Here is a 17,897-nt window from a genome sequence, read left to right as displayed (position 1 = left end):
AGGGAAGGGATAAACAGTCCAGGGAGACAATGGACAATTGTTGTAATAACACGGATTTAGAAATATTTTATAGTAAGAACACAAATATATTAATAATATATTTTTTTAGATAATGAATACAAATAAAATTTTAGGGTAAGCACAATTAATAAATAAATAACTATTTGAAGAAAATTTGAATTTCAGAGTGCCTGAGATGGATACTGTTTAGGTATGTACCGGGGAAGTACTATGTTTAAGGGTTACAATTGAAATTTATTAGGTATGCCAAAAGAAATTTTTTGGGGACGTATCGAGGACGACATTTGATCTTCACGTGAGTATCTAAGATTATCTTTTAGATTTAAATAATAAAAAGGAGATATAGATGAATTAAGATACAATTTTATTTTCCTAGATAATTTAAGATTTATATTTATCATTTATTTCATTTTCAAAGTTATAACTGAATATAATCTGCAAAACTCTCACTTGATAAAAGAAGTGCTTCTCACTTAGGATGGTATATTAACTTGTTTAAGGATATTCTACAAACAAATCAATCGTGTGCGTGATGTGAACAAAACATGCAACAAAAGCAGCTGATTCCAGTAAGAAATTGTGTAATTACAACCTGACACATAATAATAACACCAAATGCTAATGGGGACCAGGGATTGTGCACCTGGATCCACTTTTAGAGCGTTATGTTGCTGCACCAAATATTCGAACCCCATCGAACTCGGTCACTAAAAGCTTCAGCGTGAGAATACGAAATCAGATGCAAATCGGACCCCAGACGTCGAAGGAATAGCTCAATGGTTTAGTAGACGGTTCATCACATATAAGCCCATGCGAATCACATGATGCCAAGATTGTCATGGCTGGCTGAAGTAGAGAGATAACTGGCCTAAAACCGTATTTGGCAACCGGATAGGCATCAGGAGGATGCATAACACAGTTATCACCGTTGAAATAAATCTCCGTGGAAAAGCCCATCCCTTTTCGAAAGTGAAAGTCGATGCATCTTTTGGAACAATAGTTCCGATTGTACATTCCCGAGAGGACCGGCTTCACTGAGGAAATCATTGTCGAACTTAAGTCCCCAGAACATTGCAGTATCATGCATAAGAAAAGTTATTATATTCACACAGGTTCTGGGAAGGAAAGAATATCGGTGAACTTAGACTTACTTAAGCCGGCATAAGGGCTAATGGTTTGTAACTGAGCTGAAAAGTTGGTAAGGTTGTCGAAGTTGGGGTGTTGCACACAAGATTCCACTGCGAGTATTCATCGCATAATTGAAATTGGTGATCGTGAGCTTCACACGCCAGTCCTTGTAGTTGAGCTTAACATGCCAGTGAATTCGAACCGGACATATGGCTGTACACAAGCAGAGGTGCATTGGTAGATTTGCCTAAACCCGGAACAGCTGAAGCTAAATGTGAAGCCTTTCTCTGCAAGGTTCCATCACCAAAAATAAATAAATACAACTTCCAAATGTAGAAGGACAACTAGAGGGGAAAGAAAGAAAAATGTGAAACCTTACCTTACACAACCCCAGGGTCGGTCGCGTTATTACAGCCGCAAGCATGTTGGGCAGTTCACAATGGTGTCATTATAGAAGAAGAGAGCGAGACACAACATGTAGGTGTCTTTTGTGCCAGGAATTGCGATATGTGCATGTAACATTCCATGTCACTGCAAGTATATGCAAGTTAAGATGAGACTTAATTTATAAGATCATTCCCCACCATGCTGAATTATTACTAATAAATATAACTCAACTCACTTTATTCTCAAGATAATAAAGACCAATAATTTTTAATATAAATTCATACACAGAACTAACATCATATAAGTTGTTGCAGCAGAAATAGAAGTGAAGCATGCAAGTAAGCATCGATATGATTGAAATGAGGATCAGTAAGTGTTGCTTGATGAAAAATCTGAAGAATAAACCAAAAAAGTAGAACTTGAGTTTAGCAAGTAACTTACTCATAGCTTGAGTTATTCTCCTTTTATCTGCCGTTATGAATTTAGTCGGTTTCACAATCTTTGCAGGTCCGCAAGTATATCCGGACCCGGAGCTTTCAAGGTAAAGTTTCTAGGCACTGACAGTTTTGTCGTCGTTCCTCCATTTCCGACACTAACCTGAAATGAGCTTGCTGCATTTCCAGGGTCTTGAAACCCATGAATTTAACACCCCGCCTTTGCAGCAATTTGCAATCTGCTGTTTATAAGGAGTTCCGGCAATAGATCCACAACCGTGGGATCCTTTTTACAGCAATGTGGGGTGTTTCCTTTGTACTTTGAACATCCCCTTGCTTGTAGTCTGGCTTCCCATCATGCTCCCAGATACTTCCTTTTGGCCCTGTCCCCCTAATGTCCAACCGGGTGACTGAATATGGCGATACTGTTGGAAATTGTACATTGTAACAACAGCCTGCCAATTCATAAGAAGGATAGATGATAGTACAAATCATAAGAAGTCAAAGATAACATTTTAACCGCAAAAAAAAAATCCATGGAACTGCAATGCTGAATTGGTAAACTTTTCACCCAAGTAGCACAGTTTCTGAATGTTTCGAAGAAGATGAAAACACTGACACAAAAAGCAATGTGGCATTGATTGTTCTTTAGGCAGTTGTATCCAACATATACATAAGTATGCACCTATAAGTGGCATCTTTTGAGAACTTTAAATGGGATCAAACAGAGAAAACAGTAATAAGAATGCTTTGATCTTTAGACTTCTGGTAGAAACGTAATGTTCATTCAATGAAGTTAAGTCGTTAGCCTCTTCTAATGCAACAAAGAAGGGCGCCTCAGTAACACTTACAACATAGCCATCTGGGGTCCAGCTTATTACGTCCCATTTGATAGTGATATTGCCGGTTGGATCGAGCATCATAAGCTTCTGCAGAAAAAAACCAAGAAAAGATCTCGAAACTTTAAATTACAAGATATTCTAGGCATGAATTTCAAACGAAAACCATTGATGATTTAGATCTGGACTGAATCAAAATCAAATCAGCATGAAAACAATAGAAGTTTTCCCCTTCGGCCTGGCCCCGATATCAACCCTTGGTTTGTCAAGCATTACCGAGTAGAATGGACGCATATAAGATCCAATAAGTGAAATGCTAAGATAGCCTAATGACAAAGATGTAAAGCATTTCATAATTTCATGTTCCATGATTGTTATGATGGTGACTTCGATTCTAAACTTCCATAAGTATCTCTAACATGATGAACTAAATTCTCAAAATCCTATGGTCAACTCTATATCAGTAAACAATGTACAATTCAACAGACTCTTTTGACCGCACAGATCTCAATTCTAGTAGAAATTTACTTTTAATCGGTTAAACACATAAATGTTGTAGTCACCTCTGTTTTGATCCATTTTTCCTCTCTTCCAATGAAAAAAAAGCAACCCAAATTAAGCAGCTTTTGAACAGAATGGGGACAGTAAATGACGCTAAAATAACCCCGATCTTTATGTCGGTAAGCATTGATTTGTCTTTGGGGAATTAAAACAAATACCAAACTGATGAAAAGAAGAATCCAACTTTCCAATGAAATCCCACAGCATATAAAAGGAACTAAAAGATTAAGCTTTATTGGAAACTTACCAGTAGAAGTGAAGGTGGAGCAGGAAAACAAGACGAAAAGCAAAAGGGTGAAGCTAATGAGCTTGGAATGGATGAAAAGACGGTCTTCAGATGTTGAGGCAGAGCTCGATAGCTCGTCAGATGCTTTTTATGAAGTGATAAGCTTAAGATCGGCACAAGAAGAAGATGTTTCTCGCATCACATGGAAAGCTGATTCATTTTTTGCAAGTAATGTGTCTGAGACGGACACAGATCCGTCCACCTGTGTCCAACCTGTCGGTAACTTACAATATGTTGGTCAAATATGCAGCCTCAGATCACGGGTAATTCTGCTGTAGCATAACCTTAATTAAAGGTTAAAAAAATATCTTATAAAAAATGTTAATATTTTTTATAAAACTTTATCTAAAATATTTTTTTTATCAAAAATGATAATTTTGCTATCTAATTTTTGATAGAAAAAATAAAATTTTAAATAGTATTTAATATTAATATTTTTGATAAAAATAATAATATTTTAAGTTACATTTTATCAAAAATATTAAATATTTTAAGTAGCGTTCAATATTAATATTTTTAATAAAAATAATATTTTAAATAATATTTTATCATAAATATTAAAAAAATATTAACATAATATTATTTATAATTATTTTAAACTATTAAAAAATAAAAACCTCATTAACAAAACTGTTGTATCAACAATTCGATTTGTCGGTAAACGGCGTTATTATATTCCAAACACCATTGATTATTTTTTATTTAGAAATAACCCCAACCGAAATTAGTTAGAAAAATATACTCTAAACTGCCCACGTAAGACTACCCACGTAAGACTACCTCACGTTCACAAGAAGTGATTTCAAACTTCAATTTTTACGAAAATAGAGTTTCATGTATTTATTATTACTTTTATTTAAAATTAAACGACTTTATCTAAAAAAGTTGATGAGTCTTGTGCCTTATAAAATACGAAGTCTACTAAACATGTTTTATAAGATGCTAGGTAGTCATACATGGATAGTTTAGAGGTATTTTTCTAACTAATATTGTTTGAGAGTTATTTCTCAAAAAAAAGTAATTAATGGGGTTTTTAATATAATAATGTCTCGGTAAACTGTCACACTATATAAATTTAAATATTAAAAATAAAAAAATATTTAAATATTAAATTAAAAAATGTTAACATTATATTAAATCTATTAAAAATGTTAATTTTACGGACATGATAAAAAAAGTAAGTATGAAGATATTCTTAGAATTTTTATATTTAAAGTTAAATATTTTCTTATGTAAATCATAGGATAAACCATATAAATAATCAATTTTAATATAATAAAAATTGAACTAACCTTAAAAAATGTAAATTTTTAAAAAAAAATATACTGTATAATTGTGTCGTTAATTCTAACTGTACCTTCAAATGGCTTGTTTACTGTGGGTGGGAAAGGAGACGTTTCTCCCTGAATTTTCTCTTCACCGAATATGTTATTTATATTATTTTTAATTGTTATTAATATTGTGCCAATGAATTTAAAATATATTGATTTATTTAAAAATAAGATAGAACAAATACTACAATAAAATTACGTTAAAATATTTAAAAATATTTTTATTAGTCTAAGGTGAATGATTACAAAATAATATTTATTTATTTTCTTTCTTAATTATTAATAAGGTGCATATCCTATAAATACAAAAATTCAAACTCAAAATTTTTAAAAATATAATATTTTAAAATATGTCACGGACAGTGGCGACTTATTTCAATCAAGATTTTTGCCGACACCGGTGTTCAAATTTTATTAAAGTTGGACCCAGTAAAACTATATCTTAGTTTTTATTTTTTTAATTCATTCATAGTTTATACGGAAAAATATTTTCAATGCCAAAGTTTTCCTCTGTTAATTAATGATCTTACATGCGGTCGGTTGAGTATAATTTTGAGTTCTCAAAAATATGATCTAACAATTAATTTTAAAATATTATTGATTCACTATTGATTCAAGATCACTCATGCATCTTTATTGCGAAAAAGTGACAAAAGTTTTGCAAACATCTCCGTAAGGTAATTTCTTTTTTGAATTAAGTTAAAGTAATTATAAAATAATATTATTTAAATATTTTTAATCATTTAACATGAATGTGTAATCATCCGTGTAGCAATTGATGGTGTTCGAACTCAAAACTTCTAATAATAACATCATTCCTTTAATGAAAGTTTTGCAAACATCTCCGTAAGGTAATTTCTTTTTTGAATTAAGTTAAAGTAATTATAAAATAATATTTATTTAAATATTTTTAATCATTTAACAAATGTAATCATCCGTGTAGCAATTGATGGTGTTCGAACTCAAAACTTCTAATAATAACATCATCCTTTAATGATAGATGATTTTATTTATGTCAAAAAGTAATTATTTTATTAAGCAGCATTGTATGTGACTAACTATATATATAAGTGAAATATATTGTTGAATCTGAGAGGCACCAAAACAATCCAATGTCTACTCAAGGACCATGGCCCAACATTTGAAACCTAGTAATATGGGTTTTTTTCTCAATTCTACATGCGGTACAATTTAGGGAGAGTTTAGTTCATATAAGATTATCTTTGGGATAAATTATTGGAATGTAACATTACTAAGAATATTGTATTATCTTGTTTGGTTGTTTAGCATTAATGTAAGATTACAGTATTTGGTTAGATGAATATAAGATTACTTTGATGCATATTTTACGAATTATGCTTGTGAGATTTTTTAAAGTTAAACTTTAATATTAATTTATAAATTTTGAATAAAAATTCATAAAATATTTTAATCATTATACTATCTAACTTTTGAGGAGAAATACATTTAATATATAATTTACTAATTAGTATATTAAATTTATATTTTTAAATAATGTTTATAAGTATCATATTATTTATATATAAATATATATAAAAATATATTATGATAGTAAAATATTATTTTAAATAATTACAGTTTTACAATAATACCATTTTTTTCATCCCATAAAATTATAAATAGTAAAATATTGAATATTAAAAATATAAAACGTTTTAAATTCTCAAAATTATTAATATTTTAGTAAATCAAAATCTTTGTATATTATTATTATTTTTATAATTTTGAGTAAAGTATAAAAAATAAGAATTAGAAGGATCATTATAAAAGATTCATTAGTCCAGGTATTCTTGTCCAAAGTGGTGGGTGTAATACCCCAAATATCAGGTCAGTAACCTTATTGAAAAGATTTAAAATCTGAGGATTTATTTGAATAAATGATATAAGATGAGAAAATGATTTGGAATAGTGTTTGAGACTAAGTTGTAACAATAGATGAATAAAGAGGGCATTTTGGTCTTTTAAAGGGAAATGAATTTAATATTCATTTTAATAAGGTATTGTATGGAAAAAGGGGAAAAACCTAAGTTATTTTCTCTCATTCTTTCTCGTGGAAGAGCTATCCTCCATAGCCAAAGGTAAAGTTCCATATGGCAAGTTTTTCCTTTCGTTTTTGGTGTATGATTATTAGATGAAAATGTTCTTGAAAGATTTTAGATGTTTTAATAAGCTAAATCAAGGAAAGTTAATCCGGATAAGTAAAGAAGAGTTTAATAGTATTGTTGGGAGTAAACATAAGGAAAATTAACCAAATTTGGGTAAGAATTGGGCTGAAAGTGAAAAATATGGTAAAGGTTGGTACTGATAGAACAGTACCGATACTATAGCTTAAAATTGGAATATCAGTTGAACAGTATCGATACTGATGCAATTGGAATCAATATTGAGAGGGGGTATCGATACTATGGAGAAGGTATCGATACCATTGATAACAGAATGCATAAATGATATCGATACTATAAGGGAGTATCGATACCACAATATAGAAGTATCGATACCATGGTAGGGGTACCGATACTATTAAGACAGAAATTATTAGATAAGTTGAAATTGTTATAGAATTTAAATAATAATACTTGTGAATATTATTAAAGTATAAATGTTAGGGAATATACTAACATTAGTATGGTATAGGTCTTTAATGGATACTTATGTAGATCATAATCAACTATCGAGTCCAGCAAAACGAAGGCAAGATAAGTAGCTGAGTAGTCATATATGCGTTTTGGATATAATAGTGAGGCAAGTCGGGTGAGTGCATCTATTATGTACTTATATGTTATGATAGTTATAGATGCATGTTGCTTAATATATGTATGGTGATTACCAAATGACACTATGTGTGCAAAACTAAGAAATTCATAATAAGTTTATGAATTTCCGTATGGGCACTTTGTGTGCAAAACTAAGAAAATCATAATAAGTTTATGAATTTCCGTATGGGCACTTTGTGTGCAAAACTGAGAATTCATAATAAGTTTATGAATTTTCGTATGGGGGCACTTTGTGTGCAAAACTAAGAAATTCATAATAAGTTTATGAATTTCTGTATAGGCACTTTGTGTGCAAAACTAAGAATTCATAATAAGTTTATGAATTTTCGTATCGGTAGTGGATGTGCAACCCACGTAAATTATAATAAGTTGTGAATTACTGTAATTGGCACTAAGTGTGCAAAATATAGAGTTTAAAATGAACTGAAAGAGTTAATTGATATTATAAATAATTATTTTAGTAGAAATTATTCCAAAATAAAAAAAATTAATGGCCTTGCTGTGCATTTGGTAGAAAGGTGTCAATTATGCCAGTTAAATGAAAGGTTAAATACCTTTGAGTAAAAGATTAATGGCCTAGCTGTGTATTTGTTAGAAATGTGTCAATTATGCAAGTTAAATGAAAGGTTAAATACCTTTGAGTAATAGATTAATGGTCTGACTGTGCATTTGACAGGAAAGTGTCAATCATGCAAGTTAGATGAAAGGCTATATGCCTTTGGGTAAAAGTCTAAATGTTTAACAGTGCAAATTTACATAAATGTGTCGACACCATTTTTCGTTCGGGCGGGAAAAAACATAGTACGACTTGGGGGTTTTTCTTTAAAGAGATTTTGAAATGTAAGGAGTCATCATCGACCTTTTTGGTTAGGTAAGTCGAATACCTAAAAATTTTCTTTTAAAAGATTTTTTAAGAAAACATCATTTAAAGATAAACCAATCTACGTGTAACCATAGATTTCTTTTGTAAAAAAAAAAGGGTTCGAGGATCGATTACGTGTGGGAATGATAAGCTCCCCCACAACGCCCAGAAGTTGTACCCAATCGATTATAAATTGTCCCTAATAGTGAAAATCTAAGAATTTGAATATAAATTTAAGTTACGATCCTATTATTCCAAATTCAACCAAACAATTTTTATTTAATGAGAAATTCTAAAGATAAATAGAAAATATTCTAATATTTCCAATTGAAGAGAAAATAATCCCTAAAATACTTTAACACGAATATTTCTCCTTCCAACTGAAATGAAAATAATAATAATTTCTCTCAAGAACTTGATATTAACATAATTTGATTCAACCAAATAAAAATCAATTAATCCAAATTACAGATTTAATTAGAAAGATAAGGGATGTTCGTTTATTTAAAAATATCGAGACCTATCCCTAATAAAAATTAGACGAATTATCTCGATAAGTTTAAATAAGCGAATATTTCATTTTCCCTTCAAACTTGATTAATTTAAGCATACTCAAAAAATTTAGGTTCTTCTAGTAGGGTATTTATTTATTTTAAAATATCAAAATATGACATCTAGTTACTTTAAGACGGCACTTTCTTAATAATTTAAAATAAATACATACTACCTATAATCCAATTATGTAATCGGTTGAGTTATGCTTATGAAGATTTCAGGAGAAATAAAAAGTCATGATTAAATACGAATGCCTAAATAAAATACAATTAAATAAAAATGGTAAATTGAAGCATTTAAAGAAAAATTATAAATATACATATGGACTAAAAGCAATTTAAGGTGCTTTAACTTTATTGTACTTAATAAAATCTATACATATATATATATATATATATTAAACATGATATTTAGCAAAGAACATAATATTTATTATAAATGTACTAAGATGTAAGATATAATATTTATATATAATGCAATACATGTAGTATTATATAAATATATAATAAAATAATATATAATAATGTACGTAAATAAATATATAATAAATAAAACAACTTAATGGTACAACATAAAACAATATACATGTGTATTCATTCGTAACATAGTGACAAAAATAAATGCATAATAAATTTGAGATCATAAATATAAATAAAACAAGCATCAAGGTATGAAACATAAAAATCAAATAATATGAACCCAAAATCGTAATAATACATAAATATATAGGACTAAAATGAAATGACATAAAGATCAGTAGCCAATCTCGAATAAATAATACATCAAACAGATGATTGAATTAAAACAATACAAAACAATGCATCCAATTTGAAAATTATATAAAATAAAAGGAAATGGTGACCAAAGCGTAAAATATGCTAAACTAGAAGGGACCTATGGAGAATTTGACCCAACATATTGGCTTAAAGTACTATTTATACTAAAAACAAGGACCCAAACATGACTTTACCCATAAACTAGTGACCAAAATGGAAATTCATGGCTAAAGTCCAGGGACCTAAGTGGTGGTTAAACCAAAATTAGTAATCAAAATGCAAAAGGAGGCTAAACTAGGATGACCTAACTTGCAATTTACCTAAAACCTAAAATAAAAACACTTCTCCTCTTTTTAAAATCAATTATGCCCAATGGTTTAGCCGTCTCCTCTGCTCTTCACTAACCACGCCGCCGTTCATCTTCCCTAAATGTTCCCAACGCCTGCCGCCGCCTTGGTGGCTACTCCACACTTCGATCAACTCTCCGTTCGGCCGAAGGGAGCTCGAACACACCATAAATAGACTAGAGCTTCTCTCTCTTTTCAACTAAATCTAGAACCGAGCCCAAAATAAAAACCAAAATCAAACTATTCTAAGACAAACCCAACCACTCAAGCTCAACCCCGGAGACCGACGACCTTGCTACTCCGACGAACACCCCATCAGCAAGGTATCTCTACATCCCTCTTTCTATTTATATTCTATTTTTTAGAAATCCATGGAATTTTCGTAATCAAGCATAAATAAATTATAAACTACATTAGATTTTTTCAATTGAATCTCAAGAATCTAACAAGATAAGCTGAAAATAAAAAAACAAGAATACCTTTAGAATTTTGGTTTGGTATTTTGATTGCTGGAAAAAAGTGTTTTTCTTCTGTATTTTTATTGCTCAGTAAAATCCCCTTACACTGCTTGGGTTATATACCCATACAAAGATTATAAAACAGAAAAAAATATCTGGTTGATTTCCTCTTGATTGACTCGTTCGGTGGTGCCAACGTAAAGTCACGGTATGGTGACTGGTAGGGAGCTGGCACATCATCGTACGTTGGTGTAACATCCCAAAATTAGGGTTAGTGACTAAAAGGTAATTTTTAAAACTTTGAGGTATGATTTTAAAAATTAAAAAGTTCAGGGACTAATTTGGGAAATATTTTATGAATGATGGTTTAGTAAATATTGAATGAAGTAAGGATAAATTGATTTTTTCAAAGGAAATATTTTTATTTTTCCTTTATAAAGGATATTTAGCATGGGATGAGAGAAAGAAAAGTAAAGAGAAGTCTGGAAGCTTGGCTTGTTTTATTCCTCTACCGTGAGTTTCATTTACAAAGGTAAGTTCTTAAATTTGGTTAGTTTCTTAAATGTTTGGTGATTGGTTCTAAACATGGGTGTTATACAAACTTAAGAGAATCTTTAAGTGGCTTAAAAACTCAAAGATGAATAAGTTATGAGTAATTAAGAAAAATGAGTTTTTAAGTGAAATTTTGAATAAGGGTATAAAGGAATTTAGGAACTGAATTTGACTTGCCATAAGGGTGAGTAAGAAATAACAAGTGTTGAAACTGAGTTTGGATTAAATGGAAAATTTACTAAGATTCTTAGTTTTAAGAATTTGGATGAGATATGGGGGATAATAAGATGTTGAAATGATAGAAGTTAGTTAAAATGTTTATAGTTGAGTTTGGTAGTGTAAAAATGACTTTATATGATGAAATTTAGTGAAGAGTTGATAAATTTTCGGGTAAAAAAGTTTATTATGGGCAGGGTGTACCGGTACACTATGAATAGGTACCGATACACTAAGACCAATTTTGAAGAACATCGTCATGGTGTATCGATACATTAAGAAGTGTACTGATACTTGTGTATCGATACACACAGGCAGGTAACAATACCTGTGAAATTCAAAAGTAATTTGGGTACCGATACCCTCGTAGTGTACTGATACCCTCCTAAAGGGAAAAATGAATTTTGTTCATTAAATTAGCTTAAGTTATTAGCATCAAATTATAAGGTTAAGGCTTCTAATAATCATCTTGGAAATTATATTTATGTAGATATGGAGTCTAAACAAGTTCCGGAACAATTGGCAAGTAAGATCAATCGAGGGAAAGACAAAAAGTTATAAGTGCTCAAATTGACTAGTGAGGTCAGGTGAGTGCATACTATTAGAATATATATATTGTATATGGAAATTAGACTTACGACAAGTCTGTTTCCAATATTCTGAATATATGATTGAATGAGTAGAAGCATGATTATGTTTGGTATTATGTGAATATGCTTTGTTCGTATTACATGTTATGTGGTGTGAATTTATATGATATGTGCTATATGACAACGTTATATATAAGTTATAGGATCATGAACTATGTAAAATAGTAATAACGTATGTGATAATAAGATGAAGATATGAGAACAAGATATAAATCACCTGATTTAGATATAAGGGAAATGGTATAATCAAATTAAGGGATTAAATGAAAAATGAGATAAGCTAAATGACATTGACCTATAGGACAATATGAGAATAATATATAAATTAGGAGACATTGATAAAAATGATTATATGAATATGTAAGATAAGTTATATGAGGAGGTTTTATAGGCTTAAATAAACCTATAATAAATAAGATCTATGGTAAAGATCTATGAAACCATAGGAAGATGTTATAGGAGTATTTGATGATAATTTATGAAAAGACATGTATATGTGAGAAACTATGTGAAACTAAAGTAAGTAAATATATGAAATTAGTATATAAATGATATGAGATAAGTAATTATATAAAACATGGAATTAAGTTATATTTTATTGATATATATATATATAGACTATATGAAAATGTGTACATGAATACCTGCATAAGTGGCATATGTTTATATGTGTTATAATATATGTTACGTGCTCTATGTGAGCATAAAAGTACAAACCATAAGTTATATGATATGAGATAAGTTTCTATATGCACATGATATATGATATGAGTACATGTACATGTGAATTATATGGAAATGAACTACGTGATTGGGTGTGATCTTATGAAATTTATAATGAGCTATGTGAAAGAGCTATGAGATTATGTGTATATGTGATATGAATATGTGAATGTGTGATAACATAATATTCCTGCCCATGTTAAGTGTCATGAGAGCTAGAGGTATAGTTGGCATGCCAAGAGTCGAGGGTCTACGCGGCACTTCGGTGCAATTCTACATGGCACTTAGGTGCATTTATACGAGTTATGGTGACAACTTTAGTGCACAACCTCTATAGACTCACATATTTATAGTTCTCACATGTGTACATGGGCCATTAAAGATACAAAATGAGAAATGTGATGTTATATGTTTGTTTGGTAATATGCTATTATATGATGTGTATGTGTATTAAAGATAATAATATATGATAAGGTTATGAACATAAATGATGATATGTGTGCATAAGTGTAACTATTCCATAAAAGAATATATGAGTTGGTATGATAGGTACATATATGTATTTATGTTTTGGATGCATAATGAGTTTGATAAATTAGTAGGATTATATGAAGTGTGCATAGTAGAAATTAGAATTTAGATTTTATATTTAAGTTTATTAACGCCTCACTAAGTCATCGACTTAGCGTGTGAGTGTTTCACACGTAGGTTTTGAGAAGAGGAAAAAGGGATCGAAGATGAGCATGCCAGGTCAGCTTCTCCTTCCTAAAGATCAGATCAAAAAAGTTTAAATTATATGTATTTTGTTATTTGAAATATAGTTGGCATGTAAGATAAAAGATTTGTATTGAATACGCTCTGATAAGTTTGTAAAACCATATGTTTTTATATAATAGAAGTTATTTGGTTCATTTGAAATGTCAAACTGAATTTTTATTATATTTTGTCAAATAAACGTTTTGAAAAGTCAATGTGACACCTCAGACTCGGATCCGGGTCGGAAACGGGTTGGGGTGTTACAGTTGGTGGCAGAGAGATGGGTTTGCTGCAACAACATGGTATGGCGTTGACAGCTTCATGTTGGCATGGAAGGCAATTGGTGGTAGAGAGCAAGTTTAGACCGGGTCGGGTCATGGGTCGGATCCGGGTCGGGTTGGTGCTGATGTAATCTGGGTTAGATCACTTGTAATGGGCTTCAGGATTGGGCCTAGATGTAACTGGGTCGATTGGGCCTGGAGTTGTAAAGCCTGCAAATAAAATATAATTAAATAATAATAATATTATTATTAATAATTATAATAATATATTAAAAACATGACGAAAAACGAGTGTCTACAAAATGAAATGCATAAAGGTATATTAAAGACATGAAAGCATGCCGTAAAGGAAATTAATGAATAATTACTAAAGAATAATGGGGAAATGTTCATAAAGAAATGTATGTTGGACATACTAAGAATGTTTACAAAGATGGTATGAAAGAAATTTGGTTTAAATAATAGGGACTTATATAATCCTTATGGATGATACGAAGTAGTTCGTAACCAAATAAACATGATATACTTATGTATATAGAAATGTTTCTTTATAATACTATATCTCACTGAATAAGTATTTAACGTGAGTTGATTTCACGCATAGTTAAAGGCAGAGATTAGTCGAGTAAGGAGTGCAGCAGTAGCAACAACTATCATTAATTAAGGTTGACTCATCAGTAACTATAGGACAATTTGGTTTGCTTTGGAAAAAATTTGTTGGCATGCTCTGAATTGTATTTAAGTATAACCTAGTAACATATTTCAACTAATGGTTTGCTTTATATTAAAAATGTTATGTTTTAAGAAAATTTAAAAACAAAATTTTACGTGCTTTTAAAAGAGGAAATATTTTAGAAGTGATCTGACATCTGTATCTCGTGTACGGAAAGGTATACGAGAGATGAGTGTTACAGTGGGAATGTAAGATTACCTAAGAATTTGGAAGTAATGAAATTCTTACCATTTTAACCAAAAATGATACTATTAGGAAAAGATTATTCCCGGTAATGTAAGATTTCGTGAACCAAACGTGGGAATACAATTTTGGAAAAATATTCCCCTTGGTAATGTAAGATTCCGCGAACCAAACACACCCTTAGTGTATTGGGTCTACCTAAATTTTATTTTAAAAAAACTACGACATTGCTACAGTGCTCCCGAAACTCATCACCTCAAGGTGATGAGTTCCTTCATATTATTTTTTAATGGTCACTTCATAGTGGGCCCTACCTGGGCTATTATTAAATTGGTGATATAATGACTCATCACGCCGAAGTGACGAGACAATTAAAAAATATATTTTTTAAATTTTAAAAAAATTATAAAAAAATGATGGAACTCATCACGTCGAGGTGACAAGTTCCTTCGAATTCAAAAAAAAGTAGTCGTTGGCTAGTCGTTGTACAATGGGGATAATTTTAAAAAAATAAAATTAAAAAAAATAATATTTATTTAAATGTTAAAAAATACAAAGTAAATAAATAAATAAATAATTTTTTACATGAAAATTACAAAGTAAAAATCAATTTATATGTCTTCTAAGTTCTTGATGATGTAGCAAAATGGTCAATGGTCGAATGATAATGTCGTGAGGCTCGTCGAGTACGTCGGGTTCATAGACATTGATCAGTGTCGTCGTAGTCTTGCCGAGGAGGTGTACCCAACACACTCTGTGATCCACATTCAAAAGACAATGATGGATTTATGACATTTAAAGTTATCATCATCATAACTACTTCGACTTGACTTTGGTGACCATATAAGATATGGTCTTACTTACCTACAACTGCATGTTTGTAAAAAATGCTTGAGTTTATTACGCTGTATCCTATGAACCTCCAACTCAATTCGGTCGAGTCTCGGGTGAAGTATGAAATGAAGATTGAAACCAAAACTAGCCTCAATGCGTAATAGTATTCTTCAGTCGTAGATGCTAAAGTGGAAGAAGACGACAATGATGTTTTCTTCTTGGACTTGGACTTAGCGTGTGGGGTCTAGTGATGTTGTCATTCTGCCCTCTCTTCTAGTGTATTAAGATATGGTTTTCCATTTTGTTCATAAATCTGAGATAGTGAGAATGGTCGAAATCTAAGTCCAGTTGTGTAATGTCCTGACGATGGGGGAGAGATAGTTCACGCTGATTCCATAGGTCGATATAGTAAGTGTGTCGTCCCAACCAATTTTCATCATGTTTCCCACGCGTATCGATTATATGGAGCGCGTCCATATCAATCGCGATTTCTGTGAGAAACGATTGGTGCACCGTAAATCGGCGCATCACTCTATCAGTCGCGTGCCACTCAATAATCGTTTGGTGTAATGACGGCGTCACTACACACCATAAGTGGAACCCCTCTAAAAATCGCGCTGGCAATATGAGGTTGATCTCCTCGTCAACATACGGAAGCCAACAGAACTGTAAATGTTAAATATCAAAGTTAAAAAAATAATAAAAACAACATATGTCATATCGCGAATCGACTGGCGATGTCGATTCGCATCTGTATGTCTCGCGCATTGGCACCCGCCAACTTCGTCTATGTTATTTTATGATGTCATCTAAAATATTTAAAAATAAAAAAAAATTATAAACAAATAAAAATGTAACATCCTCAATATCTTGTTAGTGACCAAATTGTGAGATTTTAAAATTTAGTGACCAAGCTAGATAAATTGAAAAGTTTAAGGACTTAATTAAAATATTTTGTGTAGGATGATTTAATAAATGAAGGAGAAATAAAGGGGAAATAGATCATTTAAGCAAGGGGAAGTAATTAAATATTAGTGTGGTTATTTTATAACCCACATGGATCATATTGTGGGAAACAAAGGTTTCCAGACTTCTCTTCTTCAACCTTCTTCTTATTCGACCGTGAAGCATACAAGCTAAGGTAAGTTGGTTTTTCTTTAGTTAATCCTTAAGATTCAAGTGAGGTTTTGATTAATGAATCCTTAGGAAAGATGATGGAGATAAAAGGGGACTTAGAAACTCAAAGAATTGTAAGTTATGGATGATTAAATGTAAGAAGTGCATAAGTGAAAATTTGAATAAGAATGTTTAAATGAGTTTAGGAGCTGAATTTGACTTACCATAAGGGTGAATAAGAAATAACAAGTGTTGAAACTGAGTTTGGATTACATGGAAAATTTAGTAAGATTCTTAGTTTTAAGAATTTGGATGAAATATGGGAGATAATAAGGTGTTGGAATGATATAAGTTAATTAAAATGGTTGTAGTTGAGTTTGGTGGTATGACAAGAGCTTTATATGATGAAATTTAGTGAAAAGTTGATGAATTTTCGGGTGAAAAAACATGTTCTGGACAAGGGGTACCGGTACTCTATGAACATGTACCAATACCTTAAGACCAAATTTTAAGAACATCTTCATGAGGTATCGATACCATCATACATATGTTAATACCTGAAAATATTGAACTTAATTTGGGTACCGATACCAGTAGTGTATCGATACCCTTCTAAAGAGAAGTATCGGTACCATACATAGGGGTACCGATACCACTTAGGGGAAAAATGGAAATTTTGTTCATTAAATAGTTAAGAATTGAGTTAAAATGTTTATGTTCTGATAATTGTTTTGGAAATTATATTCATATAGATACTGAGCCTAAACGAGTTCCGAAACAATTGACAAGTAAAATCTATCGAGGGAAAGACAAAGAGATATAGGTGAGTGCATATGCATAGGATGATTATAGTATCATATTCAGCTTTAGACTTGTGATGTGTCTAGTTCCAATACCATTAGTACATGTTTGCATTTCATAATATGATACATGATATGAATTCATATTATATGTATTATATGATAAGGATCTATGTGAATATGTATGCAAAGTTTACATGAGCCATGTGATAAATGTAAGTATTTATTTTCTATGAGATATAAACTACGTGAAATGTAAAATCCCATGTTATG

General features: G+C 30.9%; 1 pseudogene; it reads right to left on the bottom strand.

The window, feature by feature from the left end:
* Positions 1-473: 473 nt before the first annotated feature.
* On the bottom strand, positions 474-3,880 carry LOC120122023 (annotated as a pseudogene).
* Positions 3,881-17,897: the final 14,017 nt, after the last annotated feature.

The sequence above is a fragment of the Hibiscus syriacus genome, unplaced genomic scaffold (assembly GCF_006381635.1).
Source record: "Hibiscus syriacus cultivar Baekdansim isolate YM2019G1 unplaced genomic scaffold, ASM638163v2 tig00110384_pilon, whole genome shotgun sequence".
In the NCBI taxonomy this organism is placed as follows: Eukaryota; Viridiplantae; Streptophyta; class Magnoliopsida; order Malvales; family Malvaceae; genus Hibiscus; species Hibiscus syriacus.
The sequence above is the reverse complement of the archived record's forward strand: the minus strand, read 5'-3'. Positions and strand labels throughout refer to the sequence as shown.